The sequence below is a fragment of the Macaca nemestrina genome, chromosome X, assembly GCF_043159975.1.
Source record: "Macaca nemestrina isolate mMacNem1 chromosome X, mMacNem.hap1, whole genome shotgun sequence".
Taxonomy (NCBI): domain Eukaryota; kingdom Metazoa; phylum Chordata; class Mammalia; order Primates; family Cercopithecidae; genus Macaca; species Macaca nemestrina.
Genome location: NC_092145.1, coordinates 73365416 through 73387276, shown reverse-complemented (window position 1 = coordinate 73387276; position 21861 = coordinate 73365416).

Sequence of the window (21861 nt, the reverse complement as noted above, 5' to 3'; positions counted from 1 at the left end):
CACAGTTGAAAATGCAGAAATCACCTGTCTTCTGTGTGGCTCGCGCTGGGAGTTGGAGACTGGAGCTGTTCCTATTTGGCCATCTTGCTCTGCTCCCCACATTTAAATCTTTTACATCCGGCTGGGCGCGGTGGCTCAAGCCTGTAATCCCAGCACTTTGGGAGGCCGAGACGGGCGGATCACGAGGTCAGGAGATCGAGACCATCCTGGCTAACACAGTGAAACCCCGTCTCTACTAAAAATACAAAAAAAACTTAGCCGGGCGAGGTGGCAGGCGCCTGTAGTCCCAGCTACTCGGGAGGCTGAGGCAGGAGAATGGCGTGAACCCGGGAGGCGGAGCTTGCAGTGAGCTGAGATCCGGCCACTGCACTCCAGCCTGGGTGACAGAGCGAGACTCCGTCTCAAAAAAAAAAAAAAAAAAAAAAAAATCTTTTACATCCTAATTGTTGACATGCTTGATCTATTGATTTTTGGTAGAGGTATTTTAAGTTATCCTACTTTGGTTATAGATATATCAGTTTCCACGTTCAATTATGTGTATTTTAGCTTTATATATTTTTACCCTATTTATCAATCATATAAAATTATTGGTTCATTTATCTTCCTTTTAAAATTGTCTTTAATCCATCTTGAATTAATTTTTGTGTAAGGTGTAAGGAAGAGATCCAGTTTCAGCTTCCTGCGTATGGCTAGCCACTTTTCCCAGCACTATTTATTAAATAGGGAATCCTTTCCCCATTGCTTGTTTTTCTCAGGTTTGTCAAAGATCAGATGGTTGTAGATGTGTGGCATTATTTCTGAGGGCTCTGTTCTGTTCCTTTGGTCTATATATCTGTTTTGATACCAGTACAATGCTGTTTCAGTTACCATAACCTTGTAGTATAGTTTGAAGTCAGGTAGTGTGATGCCTCCAGCTTTGTTCTTTTTACTTAGGATTGCCTTGGCAAAGTGGGCTCATTTTTGGTTCCATGTGAACTTTAAAGTAGTTGGTTTTTTTTCCAATTCTGTGAAGAAAGTCATTGGGAGATTGATGGGGATAGCATCGAATCTATAAATTACCTTGGGCAGTATGGCCATTTTGTTGATACTGATTCTTCCTATCCAGGATCATGGAATATTCTTCCATTTGTTTGTGTCCTCTTTTATTTCATGGAGCAGTGTTTTGTAGTTCTCCTTGAAGAGGTCTTTTACATCTCTTGTAAGCTGAATTTCTATGTGTTTTATTCTCTTTGTAGCAATTGTGAATGGGATTTCACTCATTATTTAGCTCTCTGTTTGTCTGTTAATGGTGAGTAGGAATGCGTGTGATTTTTGCATATTGATTTTGTATCCTGAGACTTTGCTGAAGTTGTTTATCAGCTTAAGGAGATTTTGGGCTTAGACAAGGGGGTTTTCTAAATGCACAATCATGTCATCTGCAAACAGTGACAATTTGACTTCCTCCTTTTCTAATTGAATACTCTTTATTTCTTTCTCTTGCCTGATTTCCCTTGCCAGAACTTCCAACACTATGTTGAATAGGAGTGGTGAGATAAGGCATCCTTGTCTTGTGCTGGTTTTCAAAAGGAATGCTTCCAGTTTTTGCCCATTCAGTGTGATATCAGCTGTGGGTTTGTCATAAATAGCTTTATTATTTTGAGATACATTCCATCAATACCTAATTCATTGAGAATTTTTAGCATGAAACACTGTTGAATTTTGTTGAAGGACTTTTCTGCATCTATTGAGATAATCTTGTGGTTTTTGTCTTTGGTTCTGTTTATGTGATGGAATGCGTTTATTGATTTGCGTATATTCAATCAGCCTTGCATCCCAGGGATGACACCTACTTGATTGTGTTGGATAAGCTTTTTGATGTGTTGCTGGATTTGGTTAGCCAGTATTTTATTGAGGATTTTTGCATCAATGTTCATCAAGTATATTGGTTTAAATTTCTCTTTTTTGTGTGTGTCTTTGCCAGGCATTGGTATCAGGATGATGTTGGTCTCATAAAATGAGTTAGGGAGGATTCCCTCTTTTTCTATTGATTGGAATAGTTTCAGAAGCAATGGTACCAGCTCCTCCTTGTACCTCTGGTAGAATTCAGCTGTGGATCCATCTGGTCCTTCACTTTTTTTTGGCTGGTAGTCTACTAACTATTGCCTCAATTTCAGAGCCTGTTACTGGTCTATTCAGAGATTCAACTTCTTCCTGGTTGTCCTGGGAGAGTGTGTGTGTCCAGGAATTTATCCATTTTTTTCTAGATTTTCTAGTTTATTTGCATAGAAGTGTCTATAGTATTCTCTAATAGTAGTTTGTATTTCCATGGGATCGGTGGTGATATTCCCTTTATCATTTTTTATTGCGCCTGTTTGATTCTTCTCTCTTTTCTTCCTTATTAACTTTGCTAGTGGTCTATCAATTTTGTTGATCATTTCACAAAACCAGGTCCTGGATTCATTGACATTTTGAAGGGTTTTTTCTGTCTCTATGTCTTACAGTTCTCTGATCTTAGTTATTTCTTGCCTTCTGCTAGCTTTTGAAGTTGTTTGCTCTTGCTTCTCTACTTCTTTTAATTGTGATGTTAAGGTGCCGATTTTAGATGTTTCCTGCTTTCTCTTGTGGGCATTTAGTGCTATAAATTTCCCTCTACACATTGTTTTAAATGTGTCCCAGAGATTCTGGTACATTTTGTCTTTGTTCTCATTGGTTTCAAAGAACATCTTTATTTCTGCCTTCAGTTCGTTACTTTCCCAGTAGTCATTCAGGAGCAAGTTGCTCAGTATCCATGTAGCTGTGTGGTTTTGAGTGAGTTTCTTAATCCTGAGCTCTAATTTGATTTCACTGTGTTCTGAGAGACAGTTTGTTGTGATTTCTGTTCTTTTACATTTGCTGAGGAGTGTTTTACTTCCAATTATGTGGTCAATTTTAGAGTAAGTGCGATGTGGTGCTGAGAAGAATATATATAGTGTTGATTTGGGATGGAGAGTTCTGTAGGTGTCTATTAGGTCTGCTTGATGCAGAGCTGAGTTGAAGTCATGGATAAAGTCTCCCACTATTATGTATGGGAATCTAAGTCTCTTTGTAGATCTCTAAGGGCTTGCTTTATGAATCTGGGTGTTCCTGTATTGGGTGCATATGTATTTAGGATAGTTAGCTCTTCTTGTTGAATTGATTCCTTTACCATTATGCAATGTACTTCTTTGCCTCTTTTCATCTTTGTTGGTTTAAAGTCTGTCTTATCAGAGAGTAGGATTGCAACTCCTGTTGTTTTTTTTTTTTTTTCTTTCCATTTGCTTGGTAGATCTTCCTCCATCCCTTTACTTTGAGCCTATGTGCGTCTCTGCACGTGGGAAGGGTCTCCTGAATACAGCACACAAATGGGTCTTTACTCTTTATCCAATTTGCCAGTCTGTATCTTTTAATTGGGGCATTTAGCCCGTTTACATTTAAGGTTGATATTGTTATGTGTGAATTTGTTCTTGTCATTATGATGTTTGCTGGTTATTTTACCCATTAGTTGATGCAGTTTCTTCCTAGCATCGATGGTCTTTACAATTTGGCATGTTTTTGCAGTGGCTGGTACTGGTTGTTTCTTTCCCTGTTTAATGCTTCCTTCAGGAGCTCTTGTAAGGCAGACCTGGTAGTGACAAAATCTCTAAGCATTTGCTTTTCTGTAAAGGATTTTATTTCTCCTTCACTTATGAAGCTTAGTTTGGCTGGATATGAAATTCTGGATTGAAAATTCTTTTCTTTAAGAAGGTTGAATATTGGCTCCTACTCTCTTCTGGCTTGAAGGGTTTCTGCCGAGAGACCCTACGTTAGTCTGATGGGCTTCCCTTTGTGAGTAACTCGATATTTCTCTCTAGCTGCCCTTAACCCTTTTTCCTTCATTTCAACCTTGGTGAATCTGGCAATTATGTGTCTTGTAGTTGCTCTTCTTGAGTAGTATCTTTGTGGTGTTCTCTGTATTTCCTGAATTTGAATGTTGGCCTGACTTGCTAGGTTGGGGAAGCTCTCCCGGATAATATCCTGAAGAATGTTTTTCAACTTGGTTCCATTCTCCCCATCACTGTCAAGTACCTTAATAAAACGTAGATTTGGTCTTTGCACATAGTCCTATATTTCTTGGAGGCTTTGTTCCTTTCTTTTTACTCTTTTTTCTCTAACCTTGTTTTCTCACTTTATTTCATTAATTTGATCTTCAATCACTGATACCCTTTCTTCCACTTGATCGAATCAGCTACTGAAGCTTTTGCATGTGTCACGAAGTTCTTGTGCTATGGTTTTCAGCACTATCTGGTCATTTAAGGTCTTCTCTACAGTGTTTATTCTTTAGCCATTCATCTAATCCTTTTTCAAGGTTTTTAGCTTCTTTGTGATGGGTTCGAACATCCTCCTTTAGCTTGGAGAAGTTTGTTATTATCGATCTTCTGAAGCCTTCTTCTGTCAATTCATCAAAGTCATTCTCCATCCAGCTTTGTACCATTGCTGGTGAGGAGCTGCAATCCTTTGGAGAAGAAGAGACACTCTTATTTTTAGAACCTTCAGCTTTTCTGCTCTGGTTTCTTCCCATCTTTGTGGTTTTATCAATTTTTGGTCTTTGATGTTGGTGACCTACAGATGGGTTTTGGTGAAGATGACCTTTTTATTGATGTTGATGCACTCCTTCCTGTTCATTAGTTTTCCTTCTAACAGGTCCCTCAGTGGCAGGTCTGTTGGAGTTTGTTGGAGTTCCACTCCAGACCCTGTTTGCCTGGGTATCAACAGTGGAGGGTGCAGAACAGCAAATATTGTTGCCAGATCCTTCCTCTGGAAGCTTTGTCCCAGAGGGGCAGCCACTTATATGAGGTGTCTGTGAGCCCCTACTGGGAGGTGTCTCCCAGTTAGGCTACTTGGGGCCAGGGACCCACTTGAGGAGGCACTCTGTCCATTCTCAGAGCTCAAATGCTGTGCTGGGAGAGCCACTGCTCCCTTCATGGCTATCAGAAAGGGACGTTTAAGTCTGCAGAAGTTGTCCGTTGCCTTTTGTTCAGCTATGCCCTGCCCACAGAGGTGGAGTCTAGAGGCAGTAGGCCTTGTTGAGCTGTGGTGGGCTCCGTCCATTTCAAGCTTCCTGGCTGCTTTGTTTACCTACTCAAGCCTCAGCAATGGTGCATGCCCCTCCCCCAGTCAAGCTGCAAACTCACAGATTGATCTCAGACTGCTGTGCTAGCAGTGAGCAATGCTCCATGGGCATGGAATCCACCAATCCAGGCACGGGAGAGAATCACTTTGTCTGCAGATTGCTAAGACCTAGGGAAAAGCACAGTATTTGGGTGGGGAGTGTCCCGTTTTTCCAGGTAGTCTGCCAAGGCTTCCCTTAGCTAGGAAAGGGAAATACCCCGACCCCTTGTGCTTCCAGGGTGAGAAGATGCCCCACTCTGCTTCAGCTAGCCATCCATGGGCTGCACTCACTGTCCAATGAGTCCCAGTGAGACAAACCAGGTACCTTAGTTGGAAATGCAGAAATCATCCGTCTTCTGTGTCAATCACGCTGGGAGCTGCAGACCGGAGCTGTTCCTATTCAGCCATTTTGGAAGGTATTTGTGTATCATCTTTTTAATCCCATTTTCATATTCCTTAAGGATTTTCTTCTGTCCTGCATAATGGGTGAATTCCTCAGTACTACCTTCCAGTTTTATAATTCTCTCTTCAAGGTCTAGTCAAATGTTTACCTGTACATTAATACTTGTATTATAATTACTAAAATTTTATTTCTAATATTTATAATAGATTAATATTCATATCCTCCTTGTTTTGTTCCTGACTTGCTTTGTTATTATTATACATTTTAATTATTCATTTATCTCGAGGAGTCTCCTAAACACACATACTTTAAAGTCTTTTAAGACTATTAGCATTTTGAATTGGAGATACTTTTTCTCTTTTTTTTTCTTCTCTATACCTCTCCCTTTCTAGCAATTAGGGAGCAGTATAGAGTTACTTACCTTTACTTGGCTCCCTGGTATCTTCAGTCTATAACAGTGTGTCTTAGTTTGGGCTTTTCTAGAACCAAACTTTAAAGCAAAGATTCCAGTTTAAATTGTTTATTTCGGAAGTAATATTTTAAAAATACTGCAAAAGGAAGAAAAAGTTGAGGTAGAAAAGGGAAAGTAGCTAAAAGGGTTTATTGTGAAGCAAATTATCACTTCACTGCAGGTAAATAAAACATAATTCTCTGAGAAATACTAAAACCTAGTGTGAAATATGCACCTCAGACTTAAACCCCTGAAGAATTAAGGGAGCTGAAGTATTTATTCACCAGTTTCTGTCATATATTCATTGAGGGCTACCCTGAAAAACATTAATTCCTTGACATTTCTGACTTAATTCATGGGTGACAAACATGGTTTAAAATGCCAGAGAGCCTACAGGTGGGTAAACTATATATGTAAAGTGTAGTTTCCCTGTGGGAGATCAATTTCTAAATCCACTTCCTGATTTTAAGTTCAGAGAGCAGCAGGTCATTGCTTTAGCTTTACTTATTGGTGTTTCTTTCTCTTTATTAATGATCCATAGAGAACATTTTCTTGTTTGTTTGTTTGTTTTTTGGCCTTAATGTGCCTTTTATTTTCATTATTTCTATTTTTATCTAACATTATTATGCCTTTGGTGCAGAGTTTGCCACAAGGACAAACTTTAAATGCCTTCTCAGTTGGAAGTCTAAACCCTCTGTTCTGCCTTCTACATCCCATACTACCAATTATGAGTTCCCATTTGGGGTGAAAAGTTTTCGAATAGATGGTAATGATGGTTTCACAGTGTTGTGAAGGTAATTAGTGCCACTGAACTGTACAATGAAATATGGTTAAAATGGTTTTTTCTTCAAGATGGTTTATTGGGGTTTTATTAATGTGCCTTATCCACTTAGAAAGAGTAAAATAGAGTGTGAATATTCACATTGTAAACTTTCATTGGAGAAGAAACTCAGGTGCCTAACATAAAAAATGAAAGAAACTTCAGACACTGCACGGAGAGGTAGGCAGCAATCTCTACCTTGAGTGAGGCAGAAAACTATGTTTCTAGAGTGTGAAATGGAGAGAAACTGTCTGCATGATACTTATTCTCACTAGGTAGCCAGGAAATCCAGGCCATGAGGGAGTGAGTGCCTTAACTCTACCCAGTGTTGAAGGTTATTTGGTGAGTAGTGAGGACTACATGAGAAGGAGTGGCATCAAGAAGTGTTTTGTGAGCACTCTCTTAGCCCAGCAAAGACAGAAGGAAGATATTCCTGATCCTAACTCATAGGGGACCTCATGGAATTCTGCCAACTATCTCAAGTGATGGCCACAGGTTAGCAGCAGCTTCTGACTGAGATGTGCAATCTAATCTAGAGTGGTGATGGATTCCTTTAAACATAATTGAAGGTGAGCAGGAAGCATGCTCTTGCCATGGGTGTGAGTGCTGGGTGCCCTTGTTTTGTGGGCAAATGGAAGGGACGTGGCCTGAAAGCTGCCATCTTTTTCCCAAGTGGGAAGGCTTGTGGCCTAGGGAAGTTTTACATTTTAAGCCCAGAACTGCCCAAGACCCAGCTAGCTGTTGCCAGAAGTCTGTGGGTGTGAGATCCACCATATCAAGGACAGAAGAGCAGGGCATGCCTCACTGCTGCTTGTTACACCCCTCTCTCATGCCAATTCTTTTGTGCAGCAGAGGCAGTTTAACTCCTCCCTGGAACACTACCCCAGTACACAGGAAACTGCGTTCCAATCCCCATTGGCTTGTGTCCACACGTGGATAGCCAGAATGTGGACTTTCCTCACTCATCTAACTTTGCCCCTCAACGGGCCTTTTTAGCATAACACAATGAAAAGGACTATTGGGAGGCTCATGGCCCCACCCATTACTTGGAAGATCTGAGTACTTCACTTGGGTAGCATAAGCCAAGGGTAAATTCCACAACCACTACTGCCTGGCCCTCTTCAGCAAGCACCATCTCTTGGCCAGAGGTCGCCTGACACAGCCCATTACAACATCTACTGACACAGTAACACAGCGCTCAGGAATGAAAAGTATTTTGTGCAACCTCAGCTAACACCATTGCCCACACTACCCTGGCTACTCAGGGCCTTAAGCTTATTTATGTGTCCAGTATATTACTACTACAGCTAGTAATTGAGAAAGCCACCACATTTAGGGTATTTACAACTAATGGCATCTTATAGAGTTTATGCCACTCCCCTGCACCATCCATCTGAGGAGATGCATGCACCTGCCACTGGGAGACCAGAGGACAGGTCAGCCCAGTGCAGCTCCACACTATATTATCCTCTTCTGGAGCTAAGAGCAGAGCTCAAGCCACTACAAGTCCTCCAGACCTGTCCATAGCCTGAGGCATTGGATAGCTTATCCAGGTGACTAACTAGAGATGCTGGTGACCAATTATCCTCAGAAGGAAGAACCTATACTAGAAGTGAATAATCATAGCCCAAGCAGAGTGCTAAGGGGAGAGTGCTGGAAACTATCAGAAAGTTAATTGGAAGACTCTATGACACACACACAAAGAAAGAAGAAGCTGGCAGAGTTCAAACCCTGAGTGACTTCGTATTCTGTGGAAAAGGTAAGTGGGAAAGATTTTAGCCTCTCTAGCTCTTGACTGCTGGTATCCAAACTCAAAAAGAGCTTCTTTGCCCCCACAAGCACAAGTACAGGAGTGTGCTGTGATTTGGACACTTCTTGAGGGCATTACCTTGCACGTGCAGGTTTCTTTCCCTTTCTTCCTGGACCCAAGCTGTACTAGTGGGCACTATACTGGGTGTGCATGCATCATGGGACTTTGTTCTGCTTAGAGACCTCCAGCCCTTGTGTCTTCTCATTACTGGATCCCTTGCAGACATTCATCAGCACCAGCTTAGATTGCAGCATCCCCACAAGGCAGCTAGATGCAGAGGAGCAGCAGGATTCACAATAGTCTTGCCCTTGGGAGATTGGTACTCCTAGGGGAAGAGGGAGTATAGGACAACAAGGGAGTGCCGCATGGAACAAAAGAAACAAAAGTGCAAGCTTTCCTGTGTTCCAGAACTTCCTGCTTGTGGGAAGTTTCTTTTCAGCAGAAGCAAAGCCACAGTGTTGAACTCAGTGGGTAAAGACTTCAGTTCTACCCCAGTAGTCAAGCAGCTTCAGTGCTCAGGAAGGGACTTGGAGCAGGAGACTTCTCCTCCCTCTCACTCACCACTGCAGTCACAGCTGGGGCTTCTCCCATGGGAGATCAGCATGGTTGCACCTGTTGACTGCCTTTCTGGGGCACTTTGAGGTAACTGCATCTTCGTGGGAGAAGTGCCCTCTGGGCTTAGGTTTGCATGAAGGGTAGAGTTTTACTGCCTCTTTACATAGAATGTTAGCATTTCTGCAGGTGGACAAAGGTGCCTGACTGATTGGAATATCCAGATCACTGGGATAGGAACATGATAGGGAGGCAGATTACTTTCCTGCTTGCCTGGTAGCAGAGCTGAGGTGGCTCCCTCACTCCACCCTGCAAAGACCACAGTGTATTTCACTGGAAGCCCCCACAGCCACTTCTGTCAAAAATGGGACTTTTGTCCACCATTGTGGTCTTGTATGTACCCATCTGCTTCAGCTGCAGCTGGTTTTCATCCATGGATACCTCTTAATGGTCAAAAGACTGAACTGTTCAACCTAGTGCAAAAAAAAAAAAATTGGGAAAAGAAAGTGCGCACCATTGGGAAACATTGTAAGCTTCATGAGACCTCTGCAATTCTGGCCTTACAAGAGAGAGTGAACCTGCTCACAACAAGTACATAACTACTACAATCATCATCTGAGAATGTCATCACACAAAGGTTCTCTGTAGCCAAGGATTCACAGTCTTTTCTGCTGAAGGCACACAGAACCAAAGATAGGTGACCATGAACTAAACATATTAAAGTCACATTCCCAAAAAGGAAAAATCTAGTGAAGTAAAATATAAATTCAATAATAATAAGAGTAAATAATCTACCCAGATGAGAAGGAATGAGAAAAAATAATTCTGGCAATATGGAGAAAAAACACAAGAATTTTATAACACCCTGAAAAGATCATGCTAACTCTCTACCAATAGATTCAAACTAAAATGAAATAATTTAAATACCAGACAAATAATTCAAAATGTGAATCATAAAGCTGTTCAATGGGATGCAAGAGAAAACTGAAAACCAACATAAAAAATTTTAAAAATAATTAATATAACCAAAATTAGAGCTGAACTGAAAGAAACTGAGACAATAAAAAAATCAAAAGATCAAGAAATACAAGAGTCGTTTCTTGAAAATATTAATAAAATAGATAGACCACTAGCTAGACCAATAAATAAGAAAAGAGAGAAGAACAAATAAACACAATTAGAAATGACAAAGGGGATGTTACCACTGACTTCACAGAGATACCAATAACAATTAAAGAATATTATGAACAGCTCTATCCACATAAAAATAGAAAATCTAAAAGAAATGGATGAATTCCTGGACAAATACAACCTCCCAAGATTGAGACAGGAAGAAATTGAATCTTGGAAAAGACCAGTAATGAGCTCCAAAATTGAATCAGTCATACTCTACCAACCAAAAACCAAACAAACAAAAAAAACCTGTGACAAGATGAATCACAAATCAACATCCACAGACAAATTCTACCAAATGTACAAACAAGATCTGGTACCATTTTCTACTGAAACAATTCCAAAAAATTGAAAAGGAAGGATTCCTCCTTAACTCCTTCTATGAGGCCAGCATAATTATGATACCAAAACCTGGCAGAGACACACCCACCCACCCACACACACACACACCCCAAACAAAACAAAACAAAACAAAAAACCCAAGAAAACAAAAAAACTTCAGGCCAATATATATTTTTTTATTATTATTATACTTTAAGTTCTAGGGTACATGTGCATAACGTGCAGGTTTGTTACATATGTATACTTGTGCCATGTTGCTGTGCTGCACCCATCAACTCGTCAGCACCCATCAACTTGTCATTTACATCAGGTATAACTCCCAATGCAATCCCTCCCCGCTCCCCCCTCCCCATGATAGGCCCCGGTGTGTGATGTTCCCCTTCCCGAGTCCAAGTGATCTCATTGCTCAGTTCCCACCTATGAGTGAGAACATGCGGTATTTGGTTTTCTGTTCTTGTGATAGTTTGCTAAGAATGATGGTTTCCAGCTGCATCCATGTCCCTACAAAGGACACAAACTCATCCTTTTTTATGGCTGCATAGTATTCCATGATGTATATGTGCCACATTTTCTTAATCCAGTCTGTCACTGATGGACATTTGGGTTGATTCCAAGTCTTTGCTATTGTGAATAGTGCCGCAATAAACATACGTGTGCATGTTTTGATGAACATTGATGCAAAAATCCTCAAGAAAATAGTGGCAAACTGAAACTAGCAGCACATCAAAAAGTTAGTCCAACACAATCAGGTAGTATTTGTCCCTGAGATGCGAGGTTGGTTCACCATATTCAAATCAATAAATGTAAATCATCACATAAACAGAACTAAATATAAAAATACATGATTATCTCAATGGATGCAGAAAGGGCTTTCAATAAAATTCAAGAACGCTTCAGGTTAAAAACTCTCAATAAACTTGATATTAAAGGAACACATCTCAAAATAATAAGAGCCATCTATGAAAAACCCACAGCCAATGTCATACTGAATGAGTAAAATCTAGAAGCATTCCTCTTGAAAATCGGCATAAGACAAGGACACCCTCCCTCACCACTCTTATTCAACATTGTACTGGATGTGCTGGCCAGGAAAATTAGGCAAGAGAAAGAAATAAAGGACATTCAAATAGGATGAGAGGAAGTCAAACTATTCTTGTTTTCAGATGACTTAATCCAATATCTACAAAACCCCATAATCTCAGCCCCAAAGCTACTTAAGCTGATAAACAACTTCAGCAAAGTCTCAGGATGCAAAATTAATGGCAAAAGTCACTAGCATTTCTATATACTAACAACAGTCAAGCCAAGAGCCAAATCAGGAAAGCAATTTCATTCACAATTGCCACAAAAATAATAAAATACCTAGGAATACAGCTAACCATGGAGGTGAAGGATCTCTACAAAGAGAACTACAAAGCACTGCTCAGGGCCAGGCACAGTGGCTCATGCCTGTAATTCCAGCACTTTGGGAGGCCAAGGTGGGCAAAGCACTTGAGGTCAGGAGTTTGAGACCAGCCTGGCCAACATGGTGAAACCCCATCTCTACTAAAAATACCAAAAATTAGCTGGGCATGGTGTTGAGTGCTTGTAGTCCCAGCTACTCAAGAGACTGAGGCAGGAGAATTGCTTGAACCCAGGAAGTGGAGGTTGTAGTGAGCCGAGATCATGCCACTGCACTCCAGCCTGGGCAACAAGGAAAGACTGCATCTCAAACAAACAAGCAAGCAAATAAACAAACACTGCTCAAAGAAATCAGAGATGACAAAAAAAAAAAAAAAAAAAGGAAAAATATTGCATGCTCTTGGATAGGAAGAATCAGTACTGTTAAAATAGCCATAGTGCCCAGGAAAGGTGGCTCAAGCCTGTAATCCCAGAAGTTTGGGAGGCCGAGGTGGGCGGATCATGAGATCAGGAGTTCAGGAGTTCGAGACCAGCCTGGCCAATATGGTGAAATTCTGCCTCTACTAAAAATACAAAACAAAACAAAAAAAATTAACTTGGCGTGATGGCATGCGCCTGTAGTCCCAGCTACTCGGGAGGCTGAGGCAAAAGATTCACTTGAACCCGGGAGACGGAGGTTGCCATGAGCCGAGACTGTACCACTGCACTCCAGCCTGGGTGACAGAGCAATACTCTGTCTGGAAAAAAAAAAAAAAAAAAAAAAGGCCATAGTGTCCAAAGCAACTTCCAGATTCAATGCAATTTCTATTAAACTACCAATGACATTCCTCACAGAACTAGAAACAAAACAAAACAAAACTATAGTAACATTTACATGGGGCCAAAAAAGTCTGAATAATGAAGAAATCTTTAAGCAAAAAGAGCAAAGTTGAAGACATTATGCTACTATTATGCTACTCCACTTCATGCTATCCTATGGTAACCCAAGCAGCATGGTACTGGTGGAAAAAAAAAAAGGCACACAGACCAGTGGAAAATAATAGACAGCCAAAAACTAAGGCTGTAAACCTACAAATATCTGCTCTTTCACAAAGCTGACAGAAACCAGCAATGAGGAAAGGATTCCCTATACCATAAATGGTGCTGGGATGACTGGCTAGTCATATACAGAAAATTGAAATGGTGCCACTTCCTTACACCATATACAAAAATTAACTTAAGAAGGATTAAATACTTAAATGTAAAACCCAACACTATAAAAACCTAGACAATACCACTCTGGACATAAGAAAGAGCAAAGATTTTATGACAAAGACAACAAAATCAACAGGTACAATAATGAAAATTGACAAATGGGATCTAATTAAATTAAAGAGCTTCTGGACAGCAAAAGAAACTATCAACAGAATAAACAGACAACCTACATAATATGAGAAAATATTAGCCAATTATGCATCTGACAAAGGTCTATTATCCAGCATCTACAAGGAACATAAACAAATTTTCTACAATAAAAAAGAACCCTATTAAAATGAGCAAAAGACATGAACAGACAATTTTTTAAACAAGACACATATGTGGCCAACATGCATACAAAAACAAAGCTCAACATCACTGATCATTGGAGAAATGCAAATCAAAAGCAAAATAAGATACCATCTCTCACCAGTAGAATGGCTATTATTATAAACTAAAGAGCTTCTGCACAGCAAAAAGAAACTACCATCGGAGTGAACAGGCAACCTACAGAATGGGAGAAAATTTTTGCAATCTACTCATCTGACAAAGGGCTAATATCCAGAACCTATAAAGAACTCAATCAAATTTACAAGAAAAAATCAAACAACCCCATCAAAAAGTGGGCAAAGGATATGAACAGACACTTCTCAAAAGAATACATGCATACAGCCAACAGACACATGAAAAAATGCTCATCATCACTGGCCATCAGAGAAATGCAAATCAAAACCACAATGAGATACCATCTCACACCAGTCAGAATGGCAATCATTAAAAAATCAGGAAACAACAGGCGCTGGAGAGGATGTGGAGAAATAGGAACACTTTTACACTGTTGGTGGGACTGTAAACTAGTTAAACCATTGTGGAAAACAGTATGGCGATTCCTCAAGGATCTAGAACTAGAAATACTATATGACCCAGCCATCCCATTACTGGGTATATATCCAAAGGATTACAAGGCATGCTGCTATAAAGACACATGCACACATATGTTTATTGCAGCACTATTCACAATAGCAAAGACTTGGAATCAACCCAAATGTCCATCAGTGACAGACTGGATTAAGAAAATGTGGCACATACACACCATGGAATACTATGCAGCCATAAAAAAGAATGAGTTCGTGTCCATTGTAGGGACATGGATGCAGCTGGAAACCATGATTCTCAGCAAATGATCGCAAGAACAGAAAACCAAATACCGCATGTTCTCACTCATAGGTGGGAATTGAACAATGAGATCACTTGGACACAGGAAGGGGAACATCACATACTGGGTCCTATCGTGGGGAGGGGGGAGGAGGGAGGGATAGCATTAGGAGATATATCTAATGTAAATGACTAGTTAATGGGTGCAGCACACCAACATGGCACATGCATACATAGGTAACAAACCTGCATGTTGTGCACATGTACCCTAGAACTTAAAGTATAATAATAATAAAAGAAAAAAAAAGAATGGCTATTATTAAAAAGTCAAAAATTAACATGCTGACAAGTTTGTGAAATAAAAGAAATACTTATACACTGTTGGTGGGACTGTAAATTAGTTTAATCATTGTGGAAAAGAGTGTGGGAATTCCTCAATGACCTAAAAGCAGAAATACCATTCAACCCAGCAATCCCATTACTGGGTATGTACCCAAGGGAATATAAATTGTTCTATCATGAAGACACATGCATACATATTTTCATTGTAGAATTATTAAAAATAACAAAGACACAAAATCAGCCTAAATGTCCATCAAAGGTAGAGTAGATAAAGAAAATGTGGTACATATACACAATGGAATGCTATACAGTCATAAAAAGAGATTATATTATTTGCAGAAACATGGATGGAGCTGGAGGTCATTTTTCTTAGCAAATTAATGCAGGACTAGAAAACCAAATACCACATGCACTCACTTATAAGTAGGAGCTAAAGGATGAGAATACATGGACACATAGAGCGAAATAGCTGATACTGAGGCCTGTTGGAGGGTTAGAGGAAGGAGAGGGTCATGCAAATAACTGAGTACTAGGCTTAATACATGAGTGATGAAATAATCTGTACAACAAACCTCCATGACACAAGTTTACCTATAAACAAACTTGCACATGTACCCCTGAACTTAAAATAAAGGTTAAATAAAAAGATTTAAATGTATAAAGATTTCACATACAAATGTAGCTTTCTGCATAAAAAATAAAAAAGTAATTTGTAATATGAATGAAAAATATTCTTGAGATAGACATTTTAAGAAAAACAAACAGAACTCTGGAAATGAAAGATTAGGGTATAGAACTACAAAATGTAATGTAAAGATTCTTTTAGATTCAAGGTAAAGAAGTGGGAAAAAAATTCTATGCAAATGGTAAATAAAAGTGAGCAGGAGTAGCTCTTCTCATATCAGGCAAAAGAAACTTAAAATCAACAGCAGACAAAGAAGGTCATTATAAAATAATATAGTCAAATAAGGTCATTATATGATGATAAAGGGATCAATTTCAGAAGAAGATATAACAACCTTAAATATATATGCACCTAATACCAGAGCTCACAGATTCATAAAACAAATACTACTAGACATAAAAAAGATATAGGCAGCAATACAGTAATAGTGAAGGAGTTCAACACTCCATTAACTACACTAGAGAGATAATTGAGGCAGAAAGTTAACAAATAAATACTGGAATTAAACTGGACTCTAGAACAAATGGACCTAGCAGGAATTTACATAATATTCTACGTAAAACCTGAAAAAGGTACATTTTTCTTATCAGCACATGGAATATTCTCCAAGATAGGCCATATGATAGGCCACAAAACAAGCCTCAAAACATTTTAAGAAAATCAAATTTATGTAAAGTATCTTATCAGACCACAGTGAAATAAAACTAGAAATCAGTTCCAAGAGGAGCTCTCAAAACTATACAAATACATGGAAATTAATCTGCTCCTGAATACTCTTTTGGTCTATAATAAAATCAAGATGAAAATTTACACAGTTGCCAAAATGAATGGTAACAGTAATACAGGTTATAAAAATCCCTGGGATAGAGCAATAACAGTGCTAAGAGGAAAATTTATACTGCTAATTTCCTACATCAAAGAAACAGAAAGATCACAAATTGACAAGCTAATGTCACACCACCACAAACTAGAGAAACTACGACAAACCAAACCCAAAGCTAGCAGAAAAGAAATAGCAAAGATCAGAACAGAAATAAATGAAATTGAAGAAAAAATTACAAAGGATCAATGGAATAAAAAGTTGTTTTTTTGAAAAGATAAAATTACCAAACTACTATGTAGATTAAGCAAGAAAAGAGGAGATTCAAATAAGATCAATCAGAAATGCAAATGGAGACATTACAATGGATATCACAGAAATATGAAAGATCATCTGAAACTACTATGAACACTTTTATGTACACAAACTATAAAATCTAGAGGGAATGAATAAATTCCTTGAAATAAACATCCTCACAAGCTTGAATCAGGAATAGATAGAAACCCTGAAGAGACCAACAGAAAGCATAGTGATTAAATCTGTAATAAAAAAAATCTTCCAACAAATAAAAGCACAGTACCGGAGAGATGCATAATTGAATTCTACCAGACATTTAAAGAACTTGCACACAAAAGCTATATGATCATTTTAATAGATGCAGAAAAAGCATTTGACAAAATCCAAAGTTACTCCATGATAAAAACCTTCAACATACTAGGCATAGACGGAACATATCTCAAATTAATACAAGCCATATATGACAAACCAACAGCCAACATCATACTGAATGGGGAAAAGTTGAAAGTATTCTCCCTATGATCTGGAATAAAGCAAAGATGCTCACTTCTATTTAGCATAGTAATAGAAGTCCTAGGCGGAGCAATCAAACAAGAGAAAAAAATAAAGGGCAACCAAATTGGAAAAGAGGAAGCTAACCTATCTCTGTTTGTTGATGACATGATCTTATACCTGGAAAACCCTAAATACTCCTCCAAAAAACTCTTAGATGTGATAAATGAATTCACTAAGGTCTCAGGTTAAAAATATATGTATACAAATCTGTAGCACTGCTATATACCAATAATGACCAAGATGAAAATCAATTCAAGAACTCAATTCCATTTACACTAGTTGCAAAAAGCAAAACAGAACAAAACAAAACAAACTAGTATATACGTAACCAAGGAAGTGAAAGATCTCTACAAGGAGAACTATAAAAACACTGCTGGAAGAAATCAGAGATGTTACACACAAATGAAAAAGCATTCCACGTTCATGGATTGGAATAATCAACATTGTTAAAATGACCACATTACTCAAAGAAATACACACATTATATGAGATTTCTATTGAAACACCAATGTCATTTTTCAGAGAATTAGGAAAAAATAAGTTCTAAGATTCATATGGAACCAAAAAAGAGCCCAAGTAGCTAAAGCAATTCTAAGTAAAAAGAACAAAGCTGGAGGCATTCCATGACCCAAATTAAAATTATACTGTAAGTTTATAGTAATCAAACCTGCATGGTACTGGTATAAAAGTAGATACATAGACCAATGGAACTGAATAGAGAACCCAGAAATAAAGCCCAACATCTATAGCAACTGATCTTTGACAAAACAGACAGAAACATACACTGGGAAAATAACTACTCAATAAATAGTGCTCAGAAAATTGAATAGTCAGTGGCAGAAGAATATAACTGGTTCCCTATCTCTTACCATATACAAAAACTAATTCAAGATGGATAAAAAACTTAAATCTAAGACCTGAAGCTATAACAAAGCCAGAAGGTCACATAGGAAAAGCTCTTCTGGATATTGGATTAGGCAAATAATTTATGACTAAGATCCCAAAAGCAAATGTAATAAAAATAAAGAATAAATAAGTGGGAATTAACCAAACTAAAAAGCTTCTGCACAGCAAAAGAAATAACAAGAAAGTAAATAGTCAACCTACAAAATGGGGGAAAATATTTGCAGTCCATATGTCCAACAAATAACTAATATCTAAAACCTGTAAGAAACTCAAATCAGCAAGAAATAAATGAATAATTTCATTAAATAGTAGGCAAATGACATGACCAGACATTTCTCTAAAGAAGATATACAAATGAGTAACAAACATATGAAAAAATGTTCAACATCACTAATGATCAGGGAAATGCAAATTAAACCACAATGAGCTAACACCTTACCCCAGCCAGAATGACTATTATTAAAAAGTCAACAATAGATGTTGGTGTGGATTTGGTGAAAGGGAAACGCTTATAGACTGTTAGTGGAATGTAAATCAGTACAACCTCTATGGAAAACAGCATGGAGATTTCTCAAATAACTAAAAGTAGATCTACCACTCAACCCAGCAATCCCACTGCTAGGTGTCTACTCAAGGGAAAATAAGTTGTTATATACAAAAGACACCTGCACATGTATGTTTATTGCAGCACGATTTACAGATGCAAAGAGTTGGAATAAACTGAAATGTCCAATAACCTATGAGTGTGTGTATATATACACATACGTATATATATACACATATGTATAGGAAGAATATATATATGATGAGATATTACTCAGCTATAAAGCAGAATCAAGAAATGATATATTTTGCGGCAACTTAGATGGAGCAGGAGGCCATTATCCTAAATGAAGTAACTCAGGAATAGAAAACCAAATACCACACATTCTCCCTTAAAAATGGGAGCTAAGCTATGAGTACATGAAGGTATACAGAGTGGTACGATGGACATTGGAGACTGAGAAGTGGGGAGCTTGGAAGGGTGGTGAGGGATGAAAAATTATCTGTTGGGTACAGTGTACAATATTCTGGTGATGGGTACACCTAAAGCCCAGACTTCACCACTACATGATCCACCCAAGTAATGAAAAATCACTTGTACCCCTAAAAATATTTAAATAAATTAATAAAACCTAAAACGTTAAAATGTGCAAAGGACAAAATATAATAAAAGTGGCAAAGTTTATGTAATATATATTTTACTACAAGAAAGAAATCACCTGTGAAATTTTCTACACCTTTTTTTGGTTTTGTTTTGTTTTTGGCCAAAGTCTACCTATTGCTTATCTCTAATATCATCCCTGAATAATCTCTGTTTAGCTCTCAAGTTTGACAGTTTGACTCTTAATATTTGCCTTAGTTCCCGTTTTTCTGATCCCAGTGTTGAGCCCTTGCCATTCTGCCTCTAGGATAATTCTGACACTTGACTTTCTTCTCATGTAATTGTAGCTTAGCATTCTAACCAAAGCCCTGAAGAATCAGACAAACAGTACCTATTTCCTACCTAACATTCCCAAGAGGTAAAAGGAATCAAATGCTTTCTTTGTGCCACTACTGCTTGTTGTAAAAATCATTCGTTTTTGTATCAATGACACTATATTGAAATATCTGCTCCTGTGCTTTATTCCCTATTTGCTGTTAACTTCTTGAGGACAGGGAAAATAAATTCAAACATTTCAGAAATAACTAAGTTTATACATTTTTATTTTTTTTCACAATGGGTTTTATTTTAGATCTTTTTATAAATAAGAAAATAAAATGAAATACTTAGAACCTCTTCTGATTTTTCTGATTTTCACCACAAGAGGGCACCATCAGAATTTCTATCACAGAGAAGGACAAAAAGAAAAAAAGAAAAAAAATTGAAGCCAAGGCTGTGAGAATTGATACAATTTTCAATTGTACTCAAGTAAATAAACACTGAATAAAAATGTATTATGTATTGCTTGGAACAGAAACAGGGACTTAGACTTTCCCTGTTCTAGGCCTCTATCTCCTATTTTAAATTAAGACCAAATATATTTTTCAGGAAATATTTTTTACGATAGATCAATATAATTATATATAAAACATTTAAAGTAAATATTGAGTGTTTCAAAAAGTAAAACATACTTATTGTCAGTCTCACCAGAAGGATCTTCATAGTTGTGTTTTTAAACTTTTTTTTATTATTCTGACATCTAAAACAGAAAATCCTTCAAACTTGCTCACGAAATGGGACCCTATGAATTATCGCCAATTTTGTTAGTTTAGGAAAATCCAGGAAAGCTAAAAAACTGCCTCTTCCAAATGTTTAGAAAGTGAAATGCCTTTTTATAATTTTAATGAAGGCATTATTAATTTGAATGGTCCAATCAGATAATATCATCTGGTGTTTATTTCTCTCCTTTTTTTAAACCATTGAACAAATAATTATTGAATGCTTATCAATTGCAAGGCATTACTTTTAAAAGATACAAAGACACAGAAAGATAAATATCAGATGCTCTCACTCATATATGTAATCTTAAAAAGTTAATCTCAGGGAAGTACCGTAGAATGGTCATTACAGAGGCTAGGGTGGTTAGGAGGAAGGGGAAGTAGAGGAGATGTTGGTTGGGAGATAGGAAGAATATATGCAAGAGATCTATTGTACAGCAAGGTGACTATATTTAACCATAATATATTGTATTCTTGACAAATGCTAAGAGAGTGCATGTTAAGTGTTCTCATCACAAAAATGAGAGCAATGTGAGGTAATACGTTACTAGCTAGATTTAACCATTCGACAATATATGTAAACTTCAAAATATCATGTTTTACATGATAAATGTATACAGTTTAATCAAAAGAAAAAATGAATTAAATAACATAAAGGCACAAAGAAATAACTTATGATTCTAGAATCCCTTGGATTCCTGACGTTCTGCTAGTTCTGCTTTGCCATTCCTCATCCTTGGGAAATACTCATTTTGTGCATATATACCTGGGCCTCTCAAAGTTGCTCAAAAATATCACAAATCTTATATCTTTGTCCCGTTACAAATGCACGCCATTTAAAATATAATAGCATTTTTTGCAACAAAATAAGACTTTTTAATAATAAAATCCATAAGCTGATGACACGAGGGCCAGATTTGACCTACAGACTTTTAAAATTTTGAATGTTTTGCCTAACAGTCCGAATGTTCTAGCTTTCTTAAAAAAGAAAAATCTGGCAGCACTAAATTTCTAATTAATTAATGACAACAGTTGGCAGGAGTTGAAAAGTCATTGTAACCTAATTAGACATAACATTGTCTAATATTTCAGTTCCAAGAAATATCTGTGGATGATATTTGAGTTAATTAGCTCATTTTTATGACTATTCTGGCCATTGTAAGCTGTTTATCATTCTCTAGTTTATATGTTGTCTCAGTATAACATCAGTGGCCGGTCCTCTCAAGATAATAACTCAGCACTCTTAACCAATGACCAATATCTTTCTTAGGAAATGAAGGTGAAATATCTAAAATAGGCAATTTCAGAGACAGACAGTAGATTAGCGGTCACCAGGGGCTGAGGGTAGATGATGGTGGTGAGGAGTTATTGCTTAATGGTTATGAGTTTCCGTTTCGGGTGGTATAAATGTTTTGGAAACAGCAGTTATGGTTGCAAAATGTTGTGAATGTAATTAATGCCATTAAACTGTATAATTAAATATGGTTAAATTGGCAAATTGTATGTAATATATATTTAAATACAGTA